The 14,515-nt window shown below is 55.1% G+C and overlaps 1 protein-coding gene across 2 annotated transcripts in view; it reads right to left on the reverse strand.

Annotated features, from left to right (window-relative positions):
• The window catches only part of VPS13D (vacuolar protein sorting 13 homolog D), a 2,979,414-nt gene that overhangs the window by 537,805 nt on the left and 2,427,094 nt on the right, over positions 1 to 14,515 (reverse strand). The window lies entirely within an intron of this gene.

Here is a 14,515-nt window from a genome sequence, read left to right on the forward strand (position 1 = left end):
CTGCCTGACAGATGTCCTGCAAGGGGACTTCCCGACCCAGGGCAGTAGAAGTTGCCGTGGCCCAAGTGGAATGGGCCCTCAGCCCAACAGGACGCTCCTTCTTTGCCAAGGAGTAGCAAATCTTGATGCACAAGACGACCCACCGAGAGATGGTTTGTTTGTGCACCGCCCGTCCCTTCTTAGCGCCCACGTAACCAACAAAGAGTTGGTCATCCACCTGGAACTGGCGTGTGCGATCCAGATAGTATGAGAGCGCACGTTTTGGGTCCAGACGATGGAGCCTCTCTTCCTCTTTCGAGGGATGCGGAGGCGGAAAGAAGGTGGGCAAGGTGATGGACTGCCCGATGTGGAAGGCTGTGACTACCTTGGCAGGAAAGAGGGTCGCGTCCGCAACACAACTTTGTCCGGATGGACAGAAAGGAAGGGAGGTTTAGAAGAAAGAGCCTGGAGCTCACTCGACCAGGAATGCAATCTTAAGAGTGAGAAGACGAAGAGGACAGTCATGAAGTGGCTCAAAAGGAGCCCAAATCAGATAGGTCAGAACAACGGTCAAGTCCCACTGCGGCATCATGAAAGGAACAGGGGGACACATAGGAGTAATGCCCTTCAAGAACCAATTTACAACGGGGTACTTGAACAAAGAGGGCTGATCAGGTAGCCTTAAGAAGGCGGAAATGGCAGAGAGGTAGCCCTTAATAGTGCCCAGAGCAGAGCCCTGCTGGGCAAGAGAAAGAAGAGGAGAACCTCAGAAAGGGGGGCAGAGAGTGGATCCACAGCCTTTGCTGTGCACCATGCCACAAATTTGTTCCACCTGCAGGCGTATACCGATTTTGTGGAGGGACGCCTGGCTGCCAGAATTACATCGCAGACTGCAGGGGGCAAGTCAAATGGCCTCAACTGTTGCCGCTCAATCTCCACGCATGGAGGTGGAGACTGGACAGGTTCGGGTGGAGGACCGTCCCCTGCTGCTGCGACAGAAGGTCCTCCTGAAGAGGCAGACGAATTGGGGGAACGACTGACATGCTGAGTAGCTCGGGATACCAGTATCTTCGTGCCCAGTCCGGAGCCACTAGCATGACTTGGGCCCGGTCATGCCTGATCTTCAGCACTCTGGGCAGAAGTGGTATAGGCGGAAAGGAGTACAACAGACCGCAACTCCACTCGCGACGAAAAGCGTCTCCGAGCAAGTGCCGCCTTGGAAATTCCAACACGCAGAACTGATGACATTGTGCGTTCTCTTATGTGGTGAATAGATCTAACCAAGGCTCTCCCCACTGCTGAAAGAGACCTTGCGCCACGTCCGAGTTCAGACGCCATTCGTGATCCATCATGCACCAACGGCTGAGTTCGTCCACCCTGGCGTTCAGGGAACCTGCCAGGTGTTGAACCACCAGGGTCACGTCCTGATGTTCCAGCCACTGCTAGAGGCGCAGAGTCTCCTAGCATAGGGTCCACGACCCCACCCCGCCCTGTTTGTTGGAGTACCACATGGCGGTGGTGTTGTCCGTGAACACCTGCACTACATTTCCCCGGACAGAGGGAAGGAATGCCTTCAGTGCAAGCCGGATCGCCCGCAGCTCCAGAAGGTTGATGTGGAGCCGGGACTCCGCTGGAGACTAGAGTCCTCTGATCTCCGCCTCTCCCATGTGGCGCCCCCAGCCCAGGAGGGACGCATCCGTCACAATTACGTGCTCCGGTTGGGGAAGGGAGAGGGATTTGTCGCTGACCCAATCGCGGTCCGTGAGCCACCACTGCAACTGTCTCGCAGTGCCCTTCGAGATTAGGACATGGTCGGACTGGTTGCCCTGATGCTGGGCCCACTGAAACTTCAGGTCCCACTGCAGAGCCCGCATCCGCCACCTGGCGTGATGCATCAGAATGATGCAGGAGGCCATCAGCCCCAGAAGCCGCAGCGTCAACCTGACCGAGACCCGGGATAAAGGCTGAAAGATCGGAATCAGAGCCTGAATATCCCTAACCCGCTGTTCGGGAGGATAAACCCGAAACTGCGCCGAATCCAGAACCGCTCCGATGAAGAGGAGCCTTTGAGAGCTACACAGGTGCGACTTCGGCACATTGATGGAAAACCCCAGGAAGTGCAGGAATCTGAATGTGGCTGACGACTTTCTGGGGCGAGCCCACCTTCAGCAACCAGTCGTCGAGGTAGGGGAAGACTGACACCCCTAACCTGCGCAGATGAGCTGCGACCACTGCCATCACTTTCGTGAACACCCGTGGGGCGCTGGTAAGGCCAAAGGGGAGCACGGTGAACTCGAAGTGCTCGTGGCCTACCATGAACCGCATGTAACGCCGGTGGGCCGGCAGGACGGGGATGTGGAAATACGCGTCCTGCAAGTCCAACGCTCCCATCCAGTCCCAGTGGTCAAGGGCAGCTAAGACCTGAGCCAGAGTCAGCATCTTGAACTTCTCCTTCCGGAGGAAGCCGTTGACGTGCCGTAGGTCCAAGATAGGGCGTAGGCCCCCTTTGCCCTTCTTGGGAACCAGAAAGTAGTGGGAATAGCAACCACGTCCAACTTCTGGCCCAGGAACACACTCAACGGCCCCCTTGGCCAAGAGGGCTGACACTTCCTCTTGCAGAAGTTGCAAGTGATCCCCCGACACGCGGTGGTACTGCGTTGGCATGGCTAGAGGGGTCGCCTCGAAGGGGAGGGAGTAGACCCTTCGGACGATTTGCAGCACCCACCTGTCCGAAGTGATGGTGAGCCAGTGGAGGAGGTGATGGCGGCGTCAAATGGGTCTGAAAGCTCGGACTAGGTGGGCTTTGAGGCGGATGCTGCGGGGGTGGATGTGGACTGGCCGCGCCGTTGTCCCCTGGTACTGCCACAGCGGTTACCACGTCCGCCGCCACGCTGGATGGTAGACTGCGGCCCGTGGCTGGTAGGACGTGAAGGGGCGCCCCTTCCTTGGCAATGAAAAGAGCAAAAGGCCGACTGCTGCTGACGCTGGCCCGAGAGGCCCAAGGACTTGGCCGTAGCCCTCGAGTCCTTGAGGCGTTTAAGCGCATGATCTGCCTTGCCACCAAAGAGGTGGCTGCCATCAAACGGCATGTCCATGAGGGTGTTCTGGACATCGGCCGAGAAGTTGGCAGACCTCAGTCAGGCGTGGCGGCGAACCGCCACCGTTGTTGACATCGCCCTGCCCAGCGAGTCCGTGGTATCCAGCCCACATCGTATGGAATACCGAGCTGCGTCTCGTCCCTCCGCGAGGGCTTGAGCGAGCTTTGCCCGGGCCTCCTCCGGGCACCCTAGCAGCACGGCCGCAACCATATGCCACAGAGTGTCGGTATAACGGCCCAAAAGGCAAGCTGTATTGACTGACCGCAACCCACAACTGAGAGATGAGAACAGTTTCCTACCAAACTGTTCATACCTTTTGGATTCCCGATCTGGGGGTGCAGTCGGGAATGCGGATTGGGAAGTAGAGGCCTGGATAACCAGGCTCTCGGGGTGGGGTGGGTGGACAGGAAGCTAGGGTCGCCCGGAGCTGGGCGGTGGCGCCTGGCGACGTTCCTATCTACAGGAGCGCCTGTCTGCGGTTTAAGGACCTCAGTGAGGATGTTCGACCTCACAGTAGCGACGGGAAGCGTAAGCGCCAAGGCCTTGGCTGCCCGCGTCAGCACCACACTATAAGCAGCCCCCTCCTCCGTAGCCACGGTAGGAGGGGAGACAAAGCCAGTGTCAGCGGAGGTATCAAGACCACTGGCCTCCCCTAGCTCCTCTGTCCAGTCCTGAAAGCACTGACACTCACGTGTCAGAAGGTCCTCAGACCCCTACCAATCCCCTTCGTCCTCCATCTCCTGAAATTCAGGGTCAAAGGATGGAGTCGGATCATTGATGCCCATTTACGTCACTAATTAGGACGCTTCAGTTTTTTCGCGGGAATTTGTGGGCTTTAAATATGAATACCTAATGGTGCTCTGGGAGTCGTCTTTCCCTGTTAGCATGCGGGGACTCTGCGCGTTGTTGACTGAGCCCATACCGCCACTCAAGAGGTGAACTAAGCACCCTCTGGGCCCCTTCGTACCGCTCAAGACCGACTAGGTTGTATGACTTTTTGATCGTGCAGGAGCCGAATTTGACACTTTTTGAAACTCATCTCTTCAGCATATTGGAAATAACTATCTATTAAGGGGCAAGAAGAAAATATACATCTTCTCTCTATTCATTTACTCCTCGCTTAATTGAACCGAATCTGGGGCAAGTATATTTGCATGGACCATACTTGATGATGCTTCCCTGCGATTTTTGCTACACCTACCATTTCTCTGATTTGAACTCATACAGCAAAGTTCACGCCCTGACGAAGTACCGCCATAGGAACGAAACGCGTTGGCTGCTTGTTTTATCTGGTATAATTACCATAGTAAAGAAGATAACTATTTGGACTCAAAGCACCGTCTCTGAGATATTCTATTGAGTGCGCCTTCCGTCATTTGTTAAAAGTTTGGTTGATCGGGAATTGTGCCTTGGGACGACAGGCACTGGAAGTGTGCAGCACCGCAATAATATTTGTTACACTACTGTCTTGGTTGTGCTAAACCTCGGTCAGGTTGTCCTGTTCCTTTTTTCTTACCAAAGAAGAAATGCTCTTCAGCCGGCGACAAAGGCTGAGTCTGTCGATGCCGGTCCGACGCCGGATCCGGACCGAGGGAGGGATCGGGGACGGCGCCGGGGGCGACACCCTGGGGGTTGACGCCGGCAGGGTTGTGAGGTCGACCAGCGGCGACCCGGAACCGGATCCAGCTGGAGCCTGCAGCGTCGGGACCGAAGTCGCCGACGGCGCTGGGGTTGAAGATCCAGAAGGCGCCGGGGCCGAAGCACCCAGCCCGCCAGGACTCCCAGTCGGGGCCCGGAGGCACCGCCGGACCCGGAGGAGAGAGGGACCCGACGGAGGAGAGAGGGACCTCCTGGCCATGAGGAAGGCCTCGATCTCCCCCGGCGTCGCATCCAGCCCAGGGACCGGCGGGTATGGAGCTGGTCACGGCGCCTGCGGCTCCAGCGGAGCCGGTGTCACCCGAACCCCCGGCCGCGGCCTGCGAGCATCGGGGGGGTGGGGGGTCGGAAGAGCGATGTCGTCTCTTCGACTTCTTGTGCCTCTTACCTTTACCTGAGGACTTGGAGACCGACGAATGGTGTCGACTCGTCAAGCTTTGATGACTGTGGCGCTTATGGGACCGCTCCCGTCTAGCCTTCGACGTCAAGGCCCGGCAGTCGGGGCATGACCGGTTGTCGCGGTCGGCCCCAAGGCAATACAGGCACCGGCGGTGGGAATCGGTAACCGACATCAGTCGGGCGCAGTTGGTACAGGGCTTGAACCCGGGCATCCCTACCGGCACCGAGAGTCGTGAAGACATGAGAAGAATTCAAAAATGATCAAAAAAGTTTAGTCAAAAAGTGACTAAGGTACTGCTTTCTCCGGACCTGCGCTTCCTGGCGCGGAAAAAAGACGAACTGACGTCAGCACGCGAGGGCAGCGTCTAAGTACTCCAAAGACGTCATCCCGGCGCCAACGACGGACGCGGAGCTGCAGAAGACGCCTACCGACGCGCAAGGGTACTGCTACGCAAAATTTTCCGGATCCAGTCTGACGCCTGGGGGTTATTCTAAGGTAAGGAATATAACGAACGTGTTTCTTTCAGATTGGGCATTATTAACTTTCAACAGTTCAATCCACAGAATGATAATGTGGGGGGGTTGTAAATAATCTGTAGTTAAAGTAGCAAAGCAAGTTAAGCAAGGTAACTTACTTCTCATGGGTATGTCTAACCATGGATTCCTTATCTTGTGAATCAATACGAAAGCAATACCCCTCCCAGAGAAAGGACTGCAGAATAGGCTTCACACTAGGAAGTCCTGCAGTACAAAAAAGGCAAAATGGCCCTCCCCGCAGGCTTGTGGATAGATGTACGAGTTACCTTCGGTAACGGTGTATCTGGCAGAGACGATTCTAGCCGCAGATTCCTTAACGTAGAATTATCCCCAGGCGTGAGACTGGATCCGGAAAACTTTTTTGCCACAGCATCCCTGCGCGTCTGCGGGACGGCACCACGTGACTCCTTCCTGACGTTGTCCGCGTTCGCGACGTGAGCGAGGATACACCAGTCCAACCCCGGCGCGCCTACGTCAGTTTTCTTCTGAGAACTTTTCTGCGCACAACGCGGAGCCATCACAAACAAAACTGTGAGAATACTGGAACAGTGTGCGAAAAACCCAGCTAAAGAGAAAGGAAAGAAACGAAAGGTGAGGAACAGCACCATCCAGAATAGTGCCAGGTACTAAGGTTCCAAAGACATGGAATGAAAAACAGGGCACAGCTACTAGAAAGTAAGCCTGCAAACAAATACAACAGCCTCCCCGGGGGCAGAAGCATGTGAAAAATACACAGCAGACCAAGAAGTCTGCAGCCACCGCCCAGGAACAGAAAAGGGCACGAAGGTCAGAACGGAGAGTAACAACCATCCAACCTCAGACAACACCAACAGTGAGAAGTCTCCCGAAGAGCTATGGTTCGAGACCCACCCAAGGTACCTCAACCCCAAGGACTGCCAAGAGTCAGAAGTGCAAGCAACAAAAGGAAGAAGAGCACAAGCGAACCCCACACTGGAGACCAGGGTGCAGGGGCGCAGAAATAACCATGAATTCTTCAACCAAGCACCAGAAAGGAAAGAAAGGGGCAACAAAAAGGGGAGCATCCCCCTAAGTAAGGAGTAAGACAAGACACTCGCCAAAGACAATCACAAGGAGGCAGGCGAGTGCAGAAGACCAAGAAGGTCCCTCGCAAAAGGAGGAATGGCGGGTCGTGAAGGAATCTGCGGCTAGAATCGTCTCTACAAGATACACCCTTACCGAAGGTAAGTTACTCGTACATCTGATAGAGACTACTAGCCGCAGATTCCTTAACGTAGAATAGATACCCTAGCCATACCCAAGGGGAAGGGGGGTCTGCGAGAGGACCTCTCCAGCTCAGGCGAACCCAAGACCCCAACAGTGGACAAATTACCGGGACAGGGAAACTAGCCCAGTCCTCCCCAACAGGGGATGAGCCACAGGGACAGGGGAAAGAACCCCTCCCCCCACAAGCAGACTAGAACCTCAGCATTGCGTAGAACATCGCCCTACAGGAGATGTGTCATAACAACAAGAGGCAGCCCAGCCCTCACCAAGCAGGAGAAGTAAGGGCAATACGAAAGGAAGCCAACAGCCAATGTACCAGGGACCTCCACCGGAAGCCCCAGGTACAGGCAATACGAAAGGAAGCCAGCAGCCAATGTACCAGGGACCTCCATCGGAAGCCCCAGGTACAGGCAATACAAAAGGAGGCCAGCAGCCAATGTACCAGGGACCTCCACCGGAAGCCCCAGGTACAGGCAAATACGAAAGGAGGCCATCAGCCAATGTACCAGGGACCTCCACTGGAAGCCCCGGGTACAGGCAACGCAGAGGAGTACCGAGGAAGAAGAGCAACCCAGAGACTCCAAGGAGAACAGTAGAAACGAGGACAAGAGCCCTCCACTGGGAACACACCCAGTGAAGAGGGCAGTCGAATCCATCTCAGCTGGAAGTCTATAGGCCAGACAGAACAACGCCTCAGCAATAAGGCAGGTGGGAGAAGAAAAACATAGTCCCACAAGGCTCCCGCAAAACAAGAAGCTTGGGCGCCAGGCCCCACTCCAAGGCCCCTGGCCGTAGACCGGAAGAACAGGCGGGCGCAGCTGGATGCCGACAACTGCCATTAAACTAAATGTTCAGACCACAATGTTCAGGCGGGCACAGCTGGGTGGCAACAAGCAGCCAGCCGGAAAACAAGAGGAGAAACAAGTAGGATGAACCAAGTCGTCAACGCAGGAAAATAACCCTTCTGGAACACCAGACAGAGGAGCAGGAAGAACGGCAAACAAAGTGCAAAAACACCACAGTACAAAGCCCCAGCTGCCTAAGAAAGCGCAACAGCGGCATACAGCAACACCAGGAAGGGCGAGGAACCTGCAAGGAGGAGTCTACACCCTTCCATTGTAAGACAAGGCTATCCAATAGCTACAAATACACCACTTATGGAAGAACACGTCCCAAGAAAGTATGCAAACCACTCTTAGGGAAGAAAATCCTGCATCACAGAACTAGAACACATGCAGCAGAAACCACAGAAGGATTAGTAAGCAGCCAAAAAGTACACTCTTGCCCCCCCCCGCCCCCAAAAGGGGGGGGCTGACCGAGCAGCCAACTGAAGAGGTAGGCCAACCCAGGACCCCGAAGGCACAGCAACCCTCACAGAAAGTGTAACGGTCACCCCAACACCAGATTCCAGGTGCATTGGGATAACACCTCCCACCAAGACCCGGAGGATCTACAAAACCACCTCCTGAGGAGGAGGGAGAGGAGGAGGTGGAGGACGGAGCCCAGCAAGAAGACGTTGAATGGCGGAGTCCACATGAGTGGTAAACAGAAGGACCCCGTCAAAGGCTAAGTCAACCAGACGAACAAGTTACTTACCTTCGGTAACGATATATCTGTAAGAAACAGTAGTTAGTATTAGATTCCTTACCTTAGAATAACCCCAGGCGTCAGTCTGGATCCGGAAACTTTTGCGTAGCAGTACCCCTGCGCGTCGGTAGGCGTCGTCTGCAGGCGTCCCCTGCGGCTCCGCGTCCGTCGTCGTGATGACGTCGCTGCAGTATATAGACGCCGCCTCCGCGCGCTGACGTCAGTTCTTTGCACACAGCTTTTCCGCGCCAGAACACGCAGAGCCATGTGAGAACTAACACTGGTGCCATTTGAAACTAGGGCCCTGAAAGGGATGTCCTTAACCCTAGGTATCAGTTCGCAGAACGGGGAGGATGGGTGGGGCGGTAAGGAATCTAATACTAACTACTGTTTCTTACAGATATATCGTTACCGAAGGTAAGTAACTTGTTCATCTGAAAGAAACAGGTTAGTATTAGATTCCTTACCTTAGAATAGATACCCCAGCAATACCAACCCCGGTGGTGGGTCTGGGAACCAATACAAACCTACACCAGAAAGTCCTGGAGGACCGAACGGCCAAAGAAGCCATCCCTCCGGACTTGACTGTCCAGGCAATAGTGCCTCGCAAAGGTGTGCAGCGAGGCCCACGTAGCCGCCTGGCAAATGTCCTGCAAAGGGACTCCCCGGCCCAGGGCAGTAGTAGCCGCCGTGGCCCGAGTGGAATGGGCCCTCAGCCCAACGGGAGGCTCCTTCCGAGCCAAAGAGTAGCATGCCTTGATGCACAGGACGACCCACCGAGAGATGGTTCGTTTCTGTACCGCCCTTCCCTTCTTCTCACCCACGTAGCCAACAAACAGTTGGTCATTGTAGGAGAGTAGGGTCTGCAATCCTATGATCACCCAGATTTTTGCTTTTTGCTGCACTGGTTTACGACTTTCCCTGGCTGTGGCCTGCTAATCAGACCCACAGCCTAGCTGTTCTCTCTATCCAAATTGTACTCAGGTACTGAATTGGCACTGGGCCCTCTCCAAGTCCCTGTACCCAGGGCTGAGGTGTACCCAGAAGTCTCCCAGGGGCTGAAGCATGTATTATGCCACCCCTGGGCTGACTAACTAAACTGACACAACTGGCTGCACGACAGCTGGGGCAAGGTGGTGTACTCACCCTTTGCTTTAGATATAGTATACCTATATCTAACCCTAAAAATGGACACACAGATCTCCTATCAGTCACTCCTATGGCAGGCCTTAACAATCCTGAAGGCAGAGAGCTTGGAATCGTGTGAGATGGTGCTCTGGCATGAGCTGAGCCTGTCTGCGGCTTTCGGGATCCATCCCTTAGCCGTTTCCATGATATCGCATACCATATACTCTTAAGTGCATTATAACCCTCGCGGTTATATGCCAACTCTGGTATCGCTTTATCAAAACATGTCGAGTAAGGTGTCATACGAATTGGAATACTAACCCCTCGCCAATTCTGGCGACGGGGTTAGCATTCCACCCTTCTAGAGGGACACGACATGTATGTAACCCCTAACCCCGGTTAAAGTCAAACAGAGCCTCAGCTCCACAAAATGGATGCTGCCACCGAGACACAAGTCTGCCCTCCTGCTGCTGGGAGTCCTCCCAGAGCAGGAGATAAGGACAAAGGGTTTCCTGCCAGGGGCGGTGCCAGCACCGTCCCAGACAGGGTTTTGTGTATTGTAGGTAGGCAGGGCTTTAGAGGAAGGTGACTGCACGTGGCACCCCGGTGCTCACTGTGCATAGGCTGGCTGGAACCAGTTCCAGGGTCACTCCAGACCCTGTGCTGGGGAAAAGCCCGCCAAGGAAGTGGGTGTAACCACCCCCCTCCTAGTCCCACCCCTAGGGCAGGACTTAGTCGCGTGCCAGCCCCTTTTTACAGGATAAAGGTAGGAACTGGCCCCCTTCAAAATCAGATCATCTTTGAATCCTGAAACTACTTTCCACGAAAGGAACTCAAGACTTCTTCCTAAGATTTCTCCCTTGTGACTAAGGAGTAGTCACCCTGCATCCGCAGGCACCATCTTAAGAACACTGCGGTCTGCTGCAAGTCTCTCCTCCGGATCAAGACTGCCCAGCTCGACGAGAACCGGCTTCCCTGGCACCTCTGACCTCTACCTGCATCATCAGTCACGCTGAGATTCGTGGGTGTGACGAGACCTCGAGGGACCGGCCATCTTCAAGACTGCACGACTTCTTTCCAGCAAGCCCGCCGAGTAATTTCCTGGTGAGTGCTTTGGGGTCCGAGAAGCCCCGACCCTGAGCAGCTCCAGCACCGAAGTGCAGCCTCCCAGCATCTCCACGATCTGCGTGGGGCCCTTCTGCTTTTTGCTGCTCACCGCGTTGTTTGGCTACTAGCCCGCTGGCTTGTGGCCTTCTGAACGGCGCCCGACGACATTTCTGCTGCTGGTCTGGTTGCTCCAGGCTGGCCCTTGCTCCCTTCCAAAAGAGGAGCACCCCGGACCCTCCTGGTCCACTCAAGACGCCATTTTGAGTCCACCGCGTGGGCTTGAATTAGCCAAGGCTTGTTGCCCAATCCTGGGTAACTTCGACGCCGACAGCTTCATCCATCGTGGGACAGCTCGCCTCTCCATCCTGGTCGCCGACAACGCCTCCTGGTCCGTGAGATCTGCAGAGCCAGCGTCGCCCACTCACCTAGTCGAGGTGACTTCGCCCGGTGCCATCCTGGTGCCCACTTAATCACTGGCTAGTGATTCAAGAACTTGGTCCCCTCTGCTTTCAGGTTTCTTCTTCCTTGATCCAGGCTTGGATCCAACGAACTTTCCTTCACTGGTCGCCTGCCAGCAACTTCCTTCTTCCAGGCTCCTGGTCCGGCAACGAGATCCCCGACGTCTTTTCAGACCTATGCAGCTGCAGCCCCTGGGCTAGGTAACTTCGGCACTTCGGTGTCCCAGCATAGCCTCACTATCCTAGGGTCAGGATCCACTGTCGTTTTCTTCCTACCAGGTCGGGTTCGCCCGTGAACACTAACTTTGCCTTTACTAGCTTCCATAGACTTTGTCCCGCATCCCGCGTGAGAGTGCACACTCTGCACCCGAGTCCCCTAGGTCTCCTAGAAGTAATCTAGCGATTCTATAGTCAAGTCCTAGCGATTCCAAAGCCTATTAGTACTGTACTTACCTGCTAGTAATTTCGCATTCCACTTTTTAAGTATATGGTTTTTCGTGCCCCTCGGGCATTTGTGTATAACGTGCTAACTTAAGTATTTTCATAAGAGTTTTGTTGTGTGCTTAGCACCCTGTCCTCATAAAGAGTACAGGGTTGTTGTGATTCTAATAAATACATTGTTTATTTTCATAACACTTGTGTGGTGTCCTTTCACTGGGTGTTCAAGGGGTAATGTGATGGTAAAACAGCTGGCTTAACACGCCCTCTAGAGTCTTAGCCTTAGACTGCTCGTATCCATGCTACTAGGATAGCTGGTCTATAAGGTTGACTTACAACCAATCATCAATAAGGGTTGTTTGGACTGATATATAGTGATCACTAGAATAGTGAACACTGCACATCAGGCCAACTTCTCACAGTCATCCACCCGGAACTGGCGTGTGCGATCCATATAAAATGAAAGCGCACGTTTTGGGTCCAGACGATGGAGCCGCTCTTCATCCTTTGAAGGATGCGGAGGCGGGAAGAAGGAGGGTAAGGTGATGGACTGCCCGATGTGAAAAGCAGAAACTACTTTGGGCAGGAAAGAAGGCCTAGTCCTAAGAACCACCTTGTCAGGATGGACGGACATGAAAGGAGGTTTGACAGAAAGAGCCTGGAGCTCACTCACTCTCCTGGCAGAGGTGATGGCAACCAGGAAGGCCGTCTTAAGAGTGAGAAGACGGAGAGGACAGGAGTGAAGCGGCTCAAAGGGAGCACACATCAAGAATGTCAGAACCAGATTCAAGTCCCACTGAGGCATCACGAACGGAACAGGTGGATACATGTGCATGATGCCCTTCAAGAACCTCAGTACAATAGGGGACTTGAATAAAGATGGCTGATCAGGTAGCCTTAAGAAGGCGGAAAGGGCAGAAAGGTAGCCCTTGATAGTGCCCAGAGCAGAGCCCTGCTGGGCAAGAGAAAGAAGGAAGAGGAGAACCTCGGAAAGAGGGGCAGAAAGGGGATCCACAGCCTTTGCTGTGCACCATGCCACAAATCTGTTCCACCGGCAGGCGTATACCGACTTTGTGGAGGGACGCCTGGCTGCCAGAATCACATCACAGACTTCAGGAGGCAAGTCGAATGGCCTCAACTGTCGCCGCTCAATCTCCACGCATGGAGGTGGAGGCTGGACAGGTTCGGGTGGAGGACCGTCCCCTGCTGCTGCGACAGAAGGTCCTCCTAAAGGGGCAGGCGGATCGAGGGACCGACTGACATGCTGAGTAGCTCGGGATACCAGTATCTTCGAGCCCAGTCCGGAGCCACAAGGATAACTTGGGCCCGGTCGCGCCTGATCTTCTTCAGCACTCTGGGCAGAAGTGGTATAGGCGGAAAGGCGTACAACAGACCGCAACTCCACTCGCGCCGAAAGGCGTCGCCGAGCGAGTGCCGTCTTGGAAACTCCAACGCGCAGAACTGATGACATTGCGCGTTCTCTTCTGTGGTGAATAGATCTAACCAAGGCTCTCCCCATTGCTGAAAGAGGCCTTTCGCCACGTCCGAGTTCAGACGCCATTCGTGATCCACCGAGCACCGACGGCTGAGTTCGTCCGCCCTGGCGTTCAGAGAACCTGCCAGGTGTTGAACCGTCAGAGTCACGCCCTGACGTTCCAGCCATTGCCAGAGGCGCAGAGCCTCCTGGCAAAGGGTCCACGACCCCACACCGCCCTGTTTGTTGCAGTACCACATGGCGGTGGTGTTGTCCGTGAACACCTGCACTACACTCCCGTTGACAAAGGGGAGGAATGCCTTCAGTGCTAGGCGAATCGCCCGCAGCTCCAACATGTTGATATGGAGCCGGGACTCCGCCGGAGACCAGATGCCTCTGATCTCCGCCTCTCCCAAGTGGCCACCCCAGCCCTGGAGGGACGCGTCCGTCACAACTACGTGCTCCGGTTGGGGAAGGGAGAGGGATCTGCCTCTGACCCAATCGCGGTCCGTAAGCCACCACTGCAACTGTCTCGCAGTGCCCTCCGAGATCAGGACATGGTCGGATAGGTTGCCCTGATGCTGGGCCCACTGAAACTTCAGGTCCCACTGCAGAGCCCGCATCCGCCACCTGGCGTGATGCACCAGTAGGATGCAGGAGGCCATCAGCCCCAGAAGCCGCAGCGTCAACCTGACCGAAACCCGGGATAACGGCTGAAAGATGGGAATCAGAGCCTGAATATCCCGGACCCGCCGTTCCGGAGGATAAACCCGAAACTGCGCCGAGTCGAGAACCGCTCCGATGAAAAGGAGCTTTTGAGAGGGACACAGGTGTGATTTCGGCACATTGATGGAAAACCCCAGCTCGTGCAGGAGGTCTGCCGTCATCTGAAGGTGGTGGACGACTGTTTGGGGCGAGCCCGCCTTCAACAACCAGTCGTCGAGGTAGGGGAAGTCTGAAACCCCTAACCGGCGCAGATGAGCTGCGACCACCGCCATCACTTTCGTGAACACCCGTGGGGCGCTGGTAAGGCCGAATGGGAGCACGATAAACTGAAAGTGCTCGTGGCCTACCGTGAACCGCAGGTAACGCCGGTGGGCCGGCAGGACGGGGATGTGAAAATACGCATCCTGCAAGTCCAACGCTACCATCCAGTCTTGTGGGTCTAGAGCAGCCAAGACCTGAGCCAAAGTCAACATCTTGAACTTCTCCTTCCGGAGGAAGCCGTTGACGTCCCTGAGGTCCAAGATAGGACGGAGGCCTCCTTTGTCCTTCTTGGGCACCAGAAAGTAGTGGGAGTAGCAACCACACCCTACTTCTGGCCCAGGAACGCGCTCGATGGCCCCCTTGGCCAAGAGGGCCGTAACTTCCTCCTGCAGAAGTGTCAAGTGGTCCCCCGACACACGGTG

This window comes from Lissotriton helveticus, chromosome 5_1 (assembly GCF_964261635.1).
Source record: "Lissotriton helveticus chromosome 5_1, aLisHel1.1, whole genome shotgun sequence".
In the NCBI taxonomy this organism is placed as follows: Eukaryota; Metazoa; Chordata; class Amphibia; order Caudata; family Salamandridae; genus Lissotriton; species Lissotriton helveticus.